The 12,420-nt window shown below is 46.8% G+C and overlaps 1 protein-coding gene across 2 annotated transcripts in view; it reads left to right on the top strand.

The window, feature by feature from the left end:
• The first annotated feature begins 248 nt into the window (after positions 1-248).
• Positions 249-12,420, top strand: part of LOC137559090 (leukemia inhibitory factor receptor-like) — a 169,234-nt gene continuing 157,062 nt past the window's right edge. Inside the window, exon 1 of one of the 2 annotated variants that reach the window (XM_068271787.1) lies at positions 249-335. The gene's annotated coding sequence lies outside the window, so the exon portion shown is untranslated. The remainder of the gene's footprint in view (positions 336-12,420) is intronic. The other variant, XM_068271790.1, reaches the window with a different exon arrangement.

Here is a 12,420-nt window from a genome sequence, read left to right as displayed (position 1 = left end):
TTTTTGTTATTCTAACTGCCTTGAGATAATGTTCATCTACTGACTTGCTTCAGGAGCTGACCCATTTCCCTATCTTCTCTTACGCAGTTCGCCCCTGGTTACCATGTAAACACCAAAGGCTTGAGAGTGATATGATCGTTTGGGTAACAGTTTGTGTACATATGCTAATTAGCCATGCCACGCCCTCTGATGTCATAGGGGCCGGCCCCAGGTGTCCAGGGCAATCTAGGGGATTCTAACAGCATTTAAACAGCGCTGATCGCTGTGGAAGTTAGCAGCACTGAGCCAGGTGATACCCTCTGAGGAAGGGAACCCCCGAAACAGCCGCTGTCAGGGTATACCATTCATGTTGTAACTGCACAATTGTTTGACTGTATCCCTTGCTACCTTACCACTTGTATGTACTGCATTCATGTTTAAAACTGCGCTTGTGTTTTTTCATTTCTGCTCTTAAAGGGATACTGCTTGTGCAGCCATTTACTTCATGTTTTGCTGACATATACCATTATGCTGTATTTCTTTTGACCGGTTTGGTCTCTTGTTGCCAATACACTTATGTTATTTGTGCATAGTGTATTATCTGCACTTGTTTGTATATAATCAGCTTTCGTGTTTACAATATAATTTTGATGAATCTCATGCTGGTGTGCGAGTCCTTTTGTATATATATTTTCTCTAGGGCTTTTTAGCCTAATTACAGACTCAGCACCCAATGCACCCAGTGCATTAATTAACATACATAGGGTGTGCAGTACCTTCTTGTAAATATTCTAATTAGCCATGTTGAGCGCAGTGTTTGCGGCCCATTGGTCGCCATATAATGTATAGTGGTTGCGACCTATTGGTCGCACGAGCAGAGGTGGTTTCCTATTGGCTGCCGGCCCAGGCCTCTCGTGTAACAACTGGTGACGTGGACGGCTGACATAGCCGCCCACGTCACCTAGTCTCCGCATAGACATGCGGCCATGCGTGCTTCTTCCTGCACAGTTCCCTGTCAGGTCCACCTTAAGCGGGCTGCCGGGAACGAAGGCGGCAATGGACAGACACGGAGGGCCGCAGCGGGTAACCAAGGTGGGTGTTGGAGGTGGGAGGGATCACATATGAATGGACCTATTAAGTAGTAGCCTGTAAGTTCCCCATCAGGTCCGGCAGTTGGTGGACTGTTAAGATTGGTGAAGAGAAAAGTTTGAAAACTATTGGCTGCTGCACAACCATGTACCCTATATAAATCAATGTGTAATTGTTTGTAATGTGATTGACATTCAGCAATAGCTTGACAAAGAGGCGTTAAGCCTTGAAACGTTGCTTTGTCTTGCTGTAATGCTTTTCTTATAATAAAAGAGCATACATTTATCTGGATGGTGCCGGCTTCATCTCTACTGCATGCAGATTGGTCCGGAGACCCTAGCCTGGCACATCATTAAGCAGCAACAGAAGGTGTGCTTCACACTACTACTTGCATCTGTGGGACGCAAAAGGACTAGCGTTGCACTTGCGATTTACAGTAAGCGTTCTGCAGATGTTCTGAGTGTATTAAGTGATAAAGATGCTAATCCTGCATTCAAAACTTTCAAAACTTTTTCTGGTGTTATGGTTTGACGTCATCACATACTTAAGGAGCACTGGTCCTTTAGTAGTCAGTGCCAAACAGTTCCATGCTGGGGGTTCTTTTTATCTATAATATATTCCTCCTCTTCCATTTATTTCCCTGCCTAGCTGCCTATCTGAAACACAATCCCCTGCTCACTTGTGTTTACAAGCAAGGCTAAGGTGACTCAGCAATTGAAGGTGAAAAGGAATCAGTATTTAGCCTAAACAGTGGGCAAAAGACATGGTTCCCACCAGGAACAGAATTCTCTTCATTTACTATATAACATTCACTGAAATCAAAGCGTGGACAGTACAATACATGTGTTATGTAACTAGATCAAGTATTTATCTTCTTATATATGTAAAGGTTTTTTCCCTGGCATAGTATGGCTAATCCTACTGCTTTGACCATGAATTGACTTATATCATATACTGTATCTATTAGTAATCTGGCTTACAACTTGCCTGCTTCTCCATCTTCTATGCAGGTTGTAAGGGCTAATAGTCCCACGCTGTAAATGCCAGTCTCTTTCCAGCTGTACTGAGTCAGACTGCAGCTAATCATTATTTATTCTCTACCTGATGCTAATAATTATAGATGAGCTTCAATTATGGCTTTCAGTGCAAACAGCCTGTAAATTTCTTCTGACTTGAAATAAACTGAATTCATCTGGCTAATTAAACACCTGTCAGTTAACTAATCAGCCACTACTGGGGCTGATTAGATCAATCTGAAAGCCTTGTACACATGTACATGGACTGTCAGCCACAGGGTCAAGATTAGATACTTTGGGTGAAAGCTCGGGCTAAGTGCTCAAAAAGATGCAATGCTAGCCTGCAGGCTAGCAATGCATTCTGTTGCTATGGCTGAGGGAGGAGTGACAACTGCATGTCGCATGGCACAAGTGGGAGGGGTAAGGAGGAGAACAATCCTCTTGGCCTGGCACTTGTTTCAGAGGCACCAAAATAAAATAAAGTAATTAAAACAATTTAAAAAGTGGAGGTAGATATGAATTTACCTTATCTTGTAAAACAATTGAGAATAAGATAAATAATTATGGCTTTAATATTCAAAAAAACAACAATATAATGCAACGTGTTTCTTGCGTTCTGCTTCATCAGGCAAATATTGAGAGTAAAATCTCAAACAAAGCTATAAGCAAGCACAGGGCCTCATTGATCCGATGCTTGGCCGAGATGATCTTCCTCTCCAAATCTCTCAACGATACCTCAGAGCTGCAGTATACACACCAGATTCTCAGTAGAGACGGTCCCAACTTCCCGACTGGGATGAGAACCATCAAGGTGCGCATACATTACTTGGGGGGGTTGGCCATGTTCAGGGGTGGAGTCTAGGGCGCCACAACGCCTTTACCTACAGGCCTCTTGTGAGGATCCGTGTGGCTGCCTGCACAGGCAGGCAGCCTTTTGATCACTGTTCAGGTCTGCATTCTGCAGGTCTCTGGAAGAGAGACCTTTTGTCAGTTGTGCAGCTTGCTGCTGAAGAATTTGCATATGTTTGTCATGCAGATTGCCTAGCCACATCCCCTGTGGGCTTGCTTTATAAAGAGCTATGTTTCCCACAGTAAGTTGCTGGTCATAAGGATTCTTCCTGTGAAAGACTCTGGAGAGTGTCAGCCTTGCTCATTGTTTGAATAGTAGCTTAGAGTAATTGCTGGGACTGTACTCGGCAGGTTCCCTAGTGCAGATAGGATTGCATATCTGTTTTGTTTGTCTGTTACGATTGTCCTGTCCCTGCGGTGGTCGACAGGAGGTCGTTCTGATCTTTGTTCTTGGAGGATAGCTGGGGCAGCGGTTGCTACCAGCTATCTCCTCTATCTGTCTTGCCTGGATCGCACTCGCCTAGCGCTAGTGCTGTGGATCCGTCTAATCTCCATCTCTCTGTCTCCCTGGATCGCACTGGCCTCTTTTTGCTAGTGCTGTGGATCCTATCTCTCGCTTGTCCCTGTTTTCGTGTGTCTGTCTTGTCTGCTACGAACGCTTGCTGGAGGCTCGGTGAGGTAACCGTTAAGCAAGCGCTCGCGTCCTCTGTTTCATGTTTGTCTGTCGGTGGTTAGTTAGGCGTGCTTGTCTCTATTGTGCTTATCACGTGGAGACCGCGCATGAACGCGTGCACTGTTGCGAATGAGTGCGGTGTTCGCGTTCAGTTAGCGTTTGTTATTTTCCTTATCTCCTCATTGTATGATTTGCTGTGCCTTTGCTACTCTCGTGCTCCGCCTTGCTGTAGCCTTGTGTCACGTCTGGCGATCGCACCTCTCGCGATCGCGTTCCTACTTCATATCTGCTGTGGTGTGTGCACTGTCGCGGGTTGGCGACTAGTTTGGTGCACACACATACAATCTGTCTCTGTGCTCATTCTCAATCGCCTCTCTTGCGATTGCGCTTCTTCCCTTCGTACAATTCCTGTCTGGCGTGTGTGGTAGGGCAGAGGAGCTATTCCTCTGCACTCCACAGCTCCACCTGCCGACAGGAATTTCCCTCTACAGGTGCATTGCACCTTCTGCTGGGTTCCCGCAAATTATACGCTTGTGGAGGATTTCCGCAGTGTCAGCACACATCCTGTGCGCTGATCACGGAGAGAATTCCACTATCGTTACAGTATGACCAGCCCAACCAAAATTCCCAGCGTAGAGGGAATTTCCGATTTGTATGATTTTGTCGAGTATGGCTCCTGTACCTTTAAGAGATTTAAAAATCTTGAACCTGAAACAGCGGATGAATTTTTGTCTGAGTGTACTAAACTTTTGATGAATCCTGAATTCCAATGCACCCCAGTATCTACCAGGGCACCCCAAATGGCCTACCTTCTGTTTGGGGGCAAAATGTTAAAGTGGGCTTATGATGTGTTAGATCATACCACACTGAGTCAAAGACCCCTGGAATTTTTGGCCTTTACAATTCATATTTGGCTGAGACTACCTCAGTTACCATATCCCCTTAACGAGTTGTTGTCGGCAGCTCAATCAGCTGTTCCATCTACTCAGTGCAAAATCTCTCAGCCTGCAAAGATTTGCATTAACAGCTCATCCTCATCCAAAAAGCAGCCATCCAAAGCCTCTAAGTCTACACGTAAAAAATCTAGGAAGGCTTCCCAGCGGAGAGATCTGTTGCCCATAGCAACCACAAATAAAGAGGTTGTTTCTGTCAAGTCTGAAATGTGCAAAACCATTCAGTATGATAATGATATTTACCATGATGTTGCTTTGTCTCTGGATTTTTTGCCTCAATCCAAAGCTTGTGTGGATCCTACTATAGGTAGGATCGGCCACTATATTAACCAGCTGGGCGGTATGGACGAGCTCAGCTCGTCCATCACCGCCGGAGGCTGCCGCTCAGGCCCTGCTGGGCCGATTTTCATCAAATAAAAAGCAGCACACGCAGCCTGCACTTTGCCAGCCGCGTGTGCTGCCTGATCGCCGCCGTTCTGCGGCGATCCGCCGCGAGCAGCGGCGAAAGAGGGTCCCCCCAGCCACCTGAGCCCTGCGCAGCCGGAACAAATAGTTCCGGCCAGCGCTAAGGGCTGGATCGGAGGCGGCTGACGTCAGGACGTCGGCTGACGTCCATGACGTCACTCCGCTCGTCGCCATGGCGACGAAGTAAACAAAACACGGAAGGCCGCTCATTGCGGCCTTCCGTGTCACTTTTGGCCGCCGGAGGCGATCAGAAGAACGCCTCCGGAGCGCCCTCTAGTGGGCTTTCATGCAGCCAACTTTCAGTTGGCTGCATGAAATAGTTTTTTTTTTATTAAAAAAAAACCTCCCGCAGCCACCCTGGCGATCTTAATAGAACGCCAGGGTGGTTAAAGCAGTTAAAAAATCTGTTCTTGTTCCTGAACTCCACCCATATGGAGATTATCTGGATACTGGCCTGTTTGAACCTCCATTTGCCTCATGGGACATTGGGGCCTTGATGGAGGAATTTTATTTTGATTGGAAAGCCTTTTGCGATTTTTACATCGAAAAACCGAAGATGTCTTGAATGATTGTCTCGATTCTATGTACCTTTTGATTGATTCCAATGAATGTGACGAGGGTGATGTGGATCTGATGATTTATGTATGGCAGACGATTTTGGATGAGTTGCACACACACCAACCAATTGATTCCAATAAAGAGACATCGTTGTCGGATAGTTGTTCCTGCCTTTCTGGGGTAAAGCATGTGAGTCTTGACATTGTGCGATCTGAAATGAGTGGGTGTGCCACTGTGGTTGATTCCTGTGCGAATCCTGGAGGGTTCTCTCCTGACTGCGTGCAGTTTGAATCTGTGCGATCTGATGCCTGTTTCTCGGATGTTCCTGCCGATTGTGATCGGCATGGATGTGCCAGTTTTCTCAGGGATGTGTGGGACCCCTTGTCATTTGGAGACAGATCTTTGGGATCTTCCATCTGTGATCCTGCTATGAGGAAAGTTCCTAAATTATGCAGCATCAAAAGTAAAATTAATATGTCTGATAAAGTTTTTCCTGATGTTGTCGCTATTTCTCACCCTGTTCACACCTGTAGGGGCCCGTTGCCTGGTGACAGTTGCTCCAGTGTTTCTGTCCTGAACGCCTTACAGTCTGCCCTGCAGATCACGGAGGTTTGCGCTATGGAAGCGTCAGTTTCACAACCTGAAGCGATTTTTGATTCGCAAGTTTTGCGTTCTGGCTCCCCGGATTTGTCATTGTTAGCCGAATCTAAGAGTGAGACAGCGCCTCGGTTTTGCGAATCTGACTCTGAAACATCTTTGCTGGGTCCAGAGAAAGTTTCTCTGAGCCTGCCCTGTACCATGAATAACAATATGATGACCAATCACACTGACATTTGTGAGTCCCTTTCTTGTTCTGAGGAAAATGCTGATTCTGCACCCTGTACTCTGGATGAGTTACGATGGCCTTGTTTAGAGTCTCCTGCAGTGTCCCTAGAGGCTCATCTAGGTATTGCTACTATACTCACCTGTTTTTCTGCAGTTTTGGAGTTGCAAGCTAGTTTGACTGCTACACAGAATTCTGGGTGCAGTGAGATCAGTTAGGGAGTCAGTGTGTGTTCCAGCAAATATTCCTGTACGTTCCGCTCATGATGATGAAATTCAGTCTCAGTTTATGGTGGAACCTTCCCTGGGACATCTGCCCTGTTCACAAAATAAAGTTCCAGTTTTGCCCTGTAACATGGATAGTACAGAATCCTTCTTAGAAAACTTGAAAACTGATGTTCCTGAGGTCTTGCCTGATTTCCTGGAGACCTCCGAGTTCCTCCCAAAGGGTGCAGAACTTGTAGGAGACGTCTCCTGCCCCCCAAGCCCTTCTGAGGTGTTGCCCACTTCAGTAGGCATTGCTGCCTTGCTGACTACTTTTTCAGCTCTGGTGGAGCTTCAGTTATTTGTAGTCAACGATGAGTTTTTTCTTGAAAGTCCAGTGCTTGAGACCACTGCTCGTGATGATCCTCTGCCCGGTGCTGGTTTTGGTCCTGTCGTGCCAAACTCTGAGGTTGGCAGTTCCCCGACATGTTCTGAGGTTTCTCCTGTGCTGGTGTACCCCAATGTGCTCTGTGACCCAGAAAGCTCAAGTGTGCCTCGGTTACCAGCATGCTCAGATGCTTCCTCGGTGGAGACATGCTCTGATATGGCCTGCCTGCTTGCATGCCCAGAAGTGGTCCCTGAGAGTCTTGATCTTGCTGGGTGTCCTCGTAATTCTGAATCCAGAATAGTCATTGGTTCCAAAGAAGGGCTTGATAGTTCTCCATGTGAGCCTGGTGATTGTTCTGCCCTCTTGAGATCTCTGTGGAGCTTCAAAAGGTTCTGGGAGATTACGGGAGAAATTTTGCTTGGTACCCTGGATAAGATCAACAGTGGCTTTTGTGTTGTAAGGGACACTTCGAACAGGTATTGTGGCAGGTTTGGTATTTTCGGACGCTCCTTGGAAGGTGGTGGGTATTGTCTGGAGGGTGTCGATGGCTTCTTCTCTGGTGTTCACAGTCCTGATGGGTGTTATGCTGAGACTGGTAGTACTGATGGGCATGTTTTGGTGGCGTTTGCTTCCGATGAGGTTGGTTTTGGCTGGACTGACTCTGGAATTGGGCCTTGTCGGGCTGTCCTGACCTTCATGAGTCTTCAGTTAGAGTCTTTTGCAAATATCAGGTTAGAGGGTCGTCTGGAATCTGACCCTAGAGGGGGGGGGGGGGGGGGGTACTGTGAGGATCCGTGTGGCTGCCTGCGCAGGCAGGCAGCCTTTTGATCACTGTTCAGGTCTGCATTCTGCAGGTCTCTGGAAGAGAGACCTTTTGTCAGTTGTGCAGCTTGCTGCTGAGGAATTTGCATATGTTTGTCATGCAGATTGCCTAGCCACATCCCCTGTGGGCTTGCTTTATAAAGAGCTATGTTTCCCACAGTAAGTTGCTGGTCATAAGGATTCTTCCTGTGAAACACTCTGGAGAGTGTCAGCCTTGCTCATTGTTTGAATAGTAGCTTAGAGTAATTGCTGGGACTGTACTCGGCAGGTTCCCTAGTGCAGATAGGATTGCATATCTGTTTTGTTTGTCTGTTGCGATTGTCCTGTCCCTGCGGTGGTCGACAGGAGGTTGTTCTGATCTTTGTTCTTGGAGTATAGCTGGGGCAGCGGTTGCTACCAGCTATCTCCTCTATCTGTCTTGCCTGGATCGCACTCGCCTAGCGCTAGTGCTGTGGATCCGTCTAATCTCCATCTCTCTGTCTCCCTGGATCGCACTGGCCTCTTTTCGCTAGTGCTGTGGATCCTATCTCTCGCTTGTCCCTGTTTTCGTGTGTCTGTCTTGTCTGCTACGAACGCTTGCTGGAGGCTCGGTGAGGTAACCGTTAAGCAAGCGCTCGCGTCCTCTGTTTCATGTTTGTCTGCCGGTGGTTAGTTAGGCGTGCTTGTCTCTATTGTGCTTATCACGTGGAGACCGCGCATGAACGCGTGCACTGCTGCGAATGAGTGCGGTGTTCGCGTTCAGTTAGAGTTTGTTATTTTCCTTATCTCCTCATTGTATGATTTGCTGTGCCTTTGCTACTCTCGTGCTCCGCCTTGCTGTAGCCTTGTGTCACGTCTGGCGATCGCACCTCTCGCGATCGCGTTCCTACTTCATATCTGCTGTGGTGTGTGCACCGTCGCGGGTTGGCGACTAGTTTGGTGCACACACATACAATCTGTCTCTGTGCTCATTCTCAATCGCCTCTCTTGCGATTGCGCTTCTTCCCTTCGTACAATTCCTGTCTGGCGTGTGTGGTAGGGCAGAGGAGCTATTCCTCTGCACTCCACAGCTCCAGCTGCCGACAGGAATTTCCCTCTACAGGTGCATTGCACCTTCTGCTGGGTTCCCGCAAATTATACGCTTGTGGAGGATTTCCGCAGTGTCAGCGCACATCCTGTGCGCTGATCAAGGAGAGAATTCCACAATCGTTACACCTCTGAGTTGTAAATCCAGCCCTGTGTTTTGGAAGCCAGGGTAGGAAAGAACACCAGTGAGAGATCCCCATCCCCAAACCTACCTTTTAACTCTTATAACCATAGAAAAATATGGTGTTCCAGGAAATTCCAAGACCTTGTACTATGGACAGATATATTTACTGTATTTGTTCCTTCGTATATTTCAGTTGTGGTTCACTTGAAAGTGTGATCACAAATTAGATGGTTCTATATTTTCGGGAAGGTCTGCCTGAGCGTGGTGACAATTATTCAGTCCTTAATGCGACGGCAACTGTCATTTCCAATCTTTCCAAACTGAAATGAAAACAGACAGCGTGTTTATAGGAATAATTGAAGATGGGCTTGCTGGCTTAACAAGAAAATTAAACAATTAAAATATTTCCTTTCAACACGGAGCTCGTTTTCCACCACAAGATAAATGTACACAACATGCCTGCAGACTACGAGCTTCTGCCGTCTTTTCAAGAACAGTCTGGCTTCCTTCCAGTTAGAAGGGATGACATGTATTCATAAGCCAGGGCTTAGATCTTAATAGTCTTTTATACAAGCTACAAAACCAGCTCACATTTGGTACAAACTGACCCAGTTGGCTCTCAGTACTTAAAACCCTATAATAGAATCTGGAATGGAACCAAGAGATAATGCTCTTTCTCTTACAACAAAAGCACAGCCGGGGAATTGCTTCGTCCTCCTAAGAAGGTTTGCTTTCACTTGAATGAGAAAAGATACTTGTGATTCTCGCATAACGCAGTGCGCAAGTTTTCCATGAAAGGTGCAGGGCGACACTGTTAGGAGTCTCCATGGGCTTCAAACTCCGCTTGATGGACACTTTTGAAGTCCAAAACTGTATACAGATGGCGGCTGAATACGCACAAAAGCGCCAACGGTGCTGAGAGTCCTGATGTATTGATGCCACTGTTACCTGCAACATTCAGGAATGCCAAAGCTTTAAAGAGGAACTGTAACCAAGGATTGAATTTCATCCCAATCGGTAGCTGATACCCCCTTTCCCATTATAAATCTTTACCTTTTCTCAAGCAGATCATCGGGGGGCTCTGTATGGCTGATATTGTGGTGAAACCCCTCCCACAGTATTATGTCAGCACCTACGTACTGACGTCACACTGTGGGAGCCTTGTTGCATTGTGGGAAGTAACAGCTGTTTCCAACTGCCAAAAAAGCAGCATCTCCTTCTTAAGACATCACCTGCCAGCAGTAAACATGTTACCATGTGATACATTTCAGAATGTAAATCATTGAGAGGAAATATTTTACAATGGGGAAACTCTGACTAAATCAGTTTATAAATAATTACTGTAAAATGTAAGCACTTTTTTTTAAATTATGTTATTTTCACTGCAGTTCCTCTTTAAACATATCTGATGAACATGAAATAAGAATTTTAAAAAGTCCACTGCACTATTCAGCGAAAACAAAACTGTAACCAAGGATTGAATTTCATCCCAATCAGTAACGGATACCCCATTTCCCATGAGAAATCTTTACCTTTTCTCAAATAGATCATGGGAGGGGTCTGAATCAGGGGTGTCAAACTCAAATACAAAGTGGTGTTCTTTCCTACTCTGGCTTCCAAAACACAGGGCTGGGACCAAGTTGCGGGCCAAACTCAATGACTAGTAGCCACCTTCCTTCATTTATAAAGTTCCCTGGTGTCTAATGGCTCTCCTCCAATGCCTATACAGTTCCTCGGAGTCTAGTGGTTATTCTCCCTCCCCTATACAGTTCCCCGGTGTCAAGTGGTCCTCCCTCCCCTATACAGTTCCCTGGTGTCTAGTGCCCCCACCCTCCCCTATACAGTTCCCTACATCCCCCCTACATCTGTATAGCTTCCCTGTTGTTCTAGGAATTCAACTCCAATATAGCTTCCCTGGTGGTCTAGAGTGGGCCAAACACAATGCTAAGTGAGGAAAACACTTGGGGGCCAAATTTAATGGCACTGAGGGCCATATTCGGCCCGCGGGCCGAAGTTTGAAATGTGTGGTCTGAATGGATGATATTGTGGTGAAACCTCTCTCACAGTGTGATGTCAGGACCTAGGTCATGACAGTTTCCAGTCTGTGAACTTTGTTGCATTGTGGGAAATAACAGCTGTTTTCAACTGTCAAGCAACCAGTATCTCACACTGTGCATGTGTATATCAATAAAAAACAACTTTTTAGCGTATTGCATTGTTAGGGGGTGTGGTTATAAATAATGGCAATTGGTGCTGTATGTTTTATTTTCATGTCTGCCAGTAGTAAAGATGATAATGTGCAGGAAAATTGTGGAACAAACAATATGAAACAAATTACATGGCGAATAGCAATCATTTATTGATCTCTCTTCAATTTTTTAACGTTTCACTTTGTAACGCATTGATTTATTTTTCCCCTTTTCACTAAAGCTCATCTTCAAGCTCATCATCTTATCCAGTGTTCCAAAAGCTGTATACCAGTTTCTATATCATTTCAGAGTTTGCAAAGATCTTTACTCATTGCTTTGTGCAATGTTTTAATTAGGGGTGGGACGACGAATCCGGCGAATCCACGAATCCCTCGAATATTAGGAAATATTCGAGATTCGTGGATTCGAATCCCGACGCCATTTTCCACTATACGAATCCACCGAATCCCGACGCCGCATCGCCGCGCATCCGCCGCTCGCACTCGTCCTCCGACCCCCCCCGCGGCTCCTCCGCTCGCCCCCCCTGCCCGCATCCACTCACCTATCCATAGCGGAGCGCAGAGCGGCAGACCTCTCGCCGACTTCCTGGTTCCCCCTAGTGACCGGCTCTTACAATGACGTCATTAGTAAGAGCCGGTCCGGCCACTAGAGGGAACAGGGAAGTAACGAAGAGGTCTGCCGCTCTGCGCTCCACGGGAAAGGTGAGTAGATTATGCAGGGGTGAGCGGAGGAGGCACGGGGGACGGAGGGAGCCGTGGGGGGGTTGGCGGGGGAGGGGGGTTCCATCTACCTACCACTATCCCTACCACTATCCCTACAGGCCGCTATACCTACCTACCTACAGGCCCCTATACCTACCTAAAGGCCCCCTATACGCACCTACCTGCCTACCTAAAGGCCCCTATACCTACCTAAAGGCCCCTATACCTACCTACCTACCTAAAGGCCCCTATACCTACCTACCTACCTACCTAATGGCCCCTATACCTACCTACCTACAGGCCACTATACCTACCTACAGGCCTCAATACCTACCTACCTACCTACCCACCTACCTACAGGCCCCCTATACATACCTACCTACCTAAAGGCACCTATACCTACCTACCTACCGGACACTATACCTACCTACAGGCAACTATACCTACCTACAGGCCACTATACCTACCTACCTACCTACCGGCCACTATCCTTACCTACCTA

Source organism: Hyperolius riggenbachi, chromosome 1 (genome assembly GCF_040937935.1).
Source record: "Hyperolius riggenbachi isolate aHypRig1 chromosome 1, aHypRig1.pri, whole genome shotgun sequence".
Taxonomy (NCBI): domain Eukaryota; kingdom Metazoa; phylum Chordata; class Amphibia; order Anura; family Hyperoliidae; genus Hyperolius; species Hyperolius riggenbachi.
Note: the sequence above shows the minus strand (reverse complement) of the source record. Positions and strands in the feature narration are given on the sequence as shown.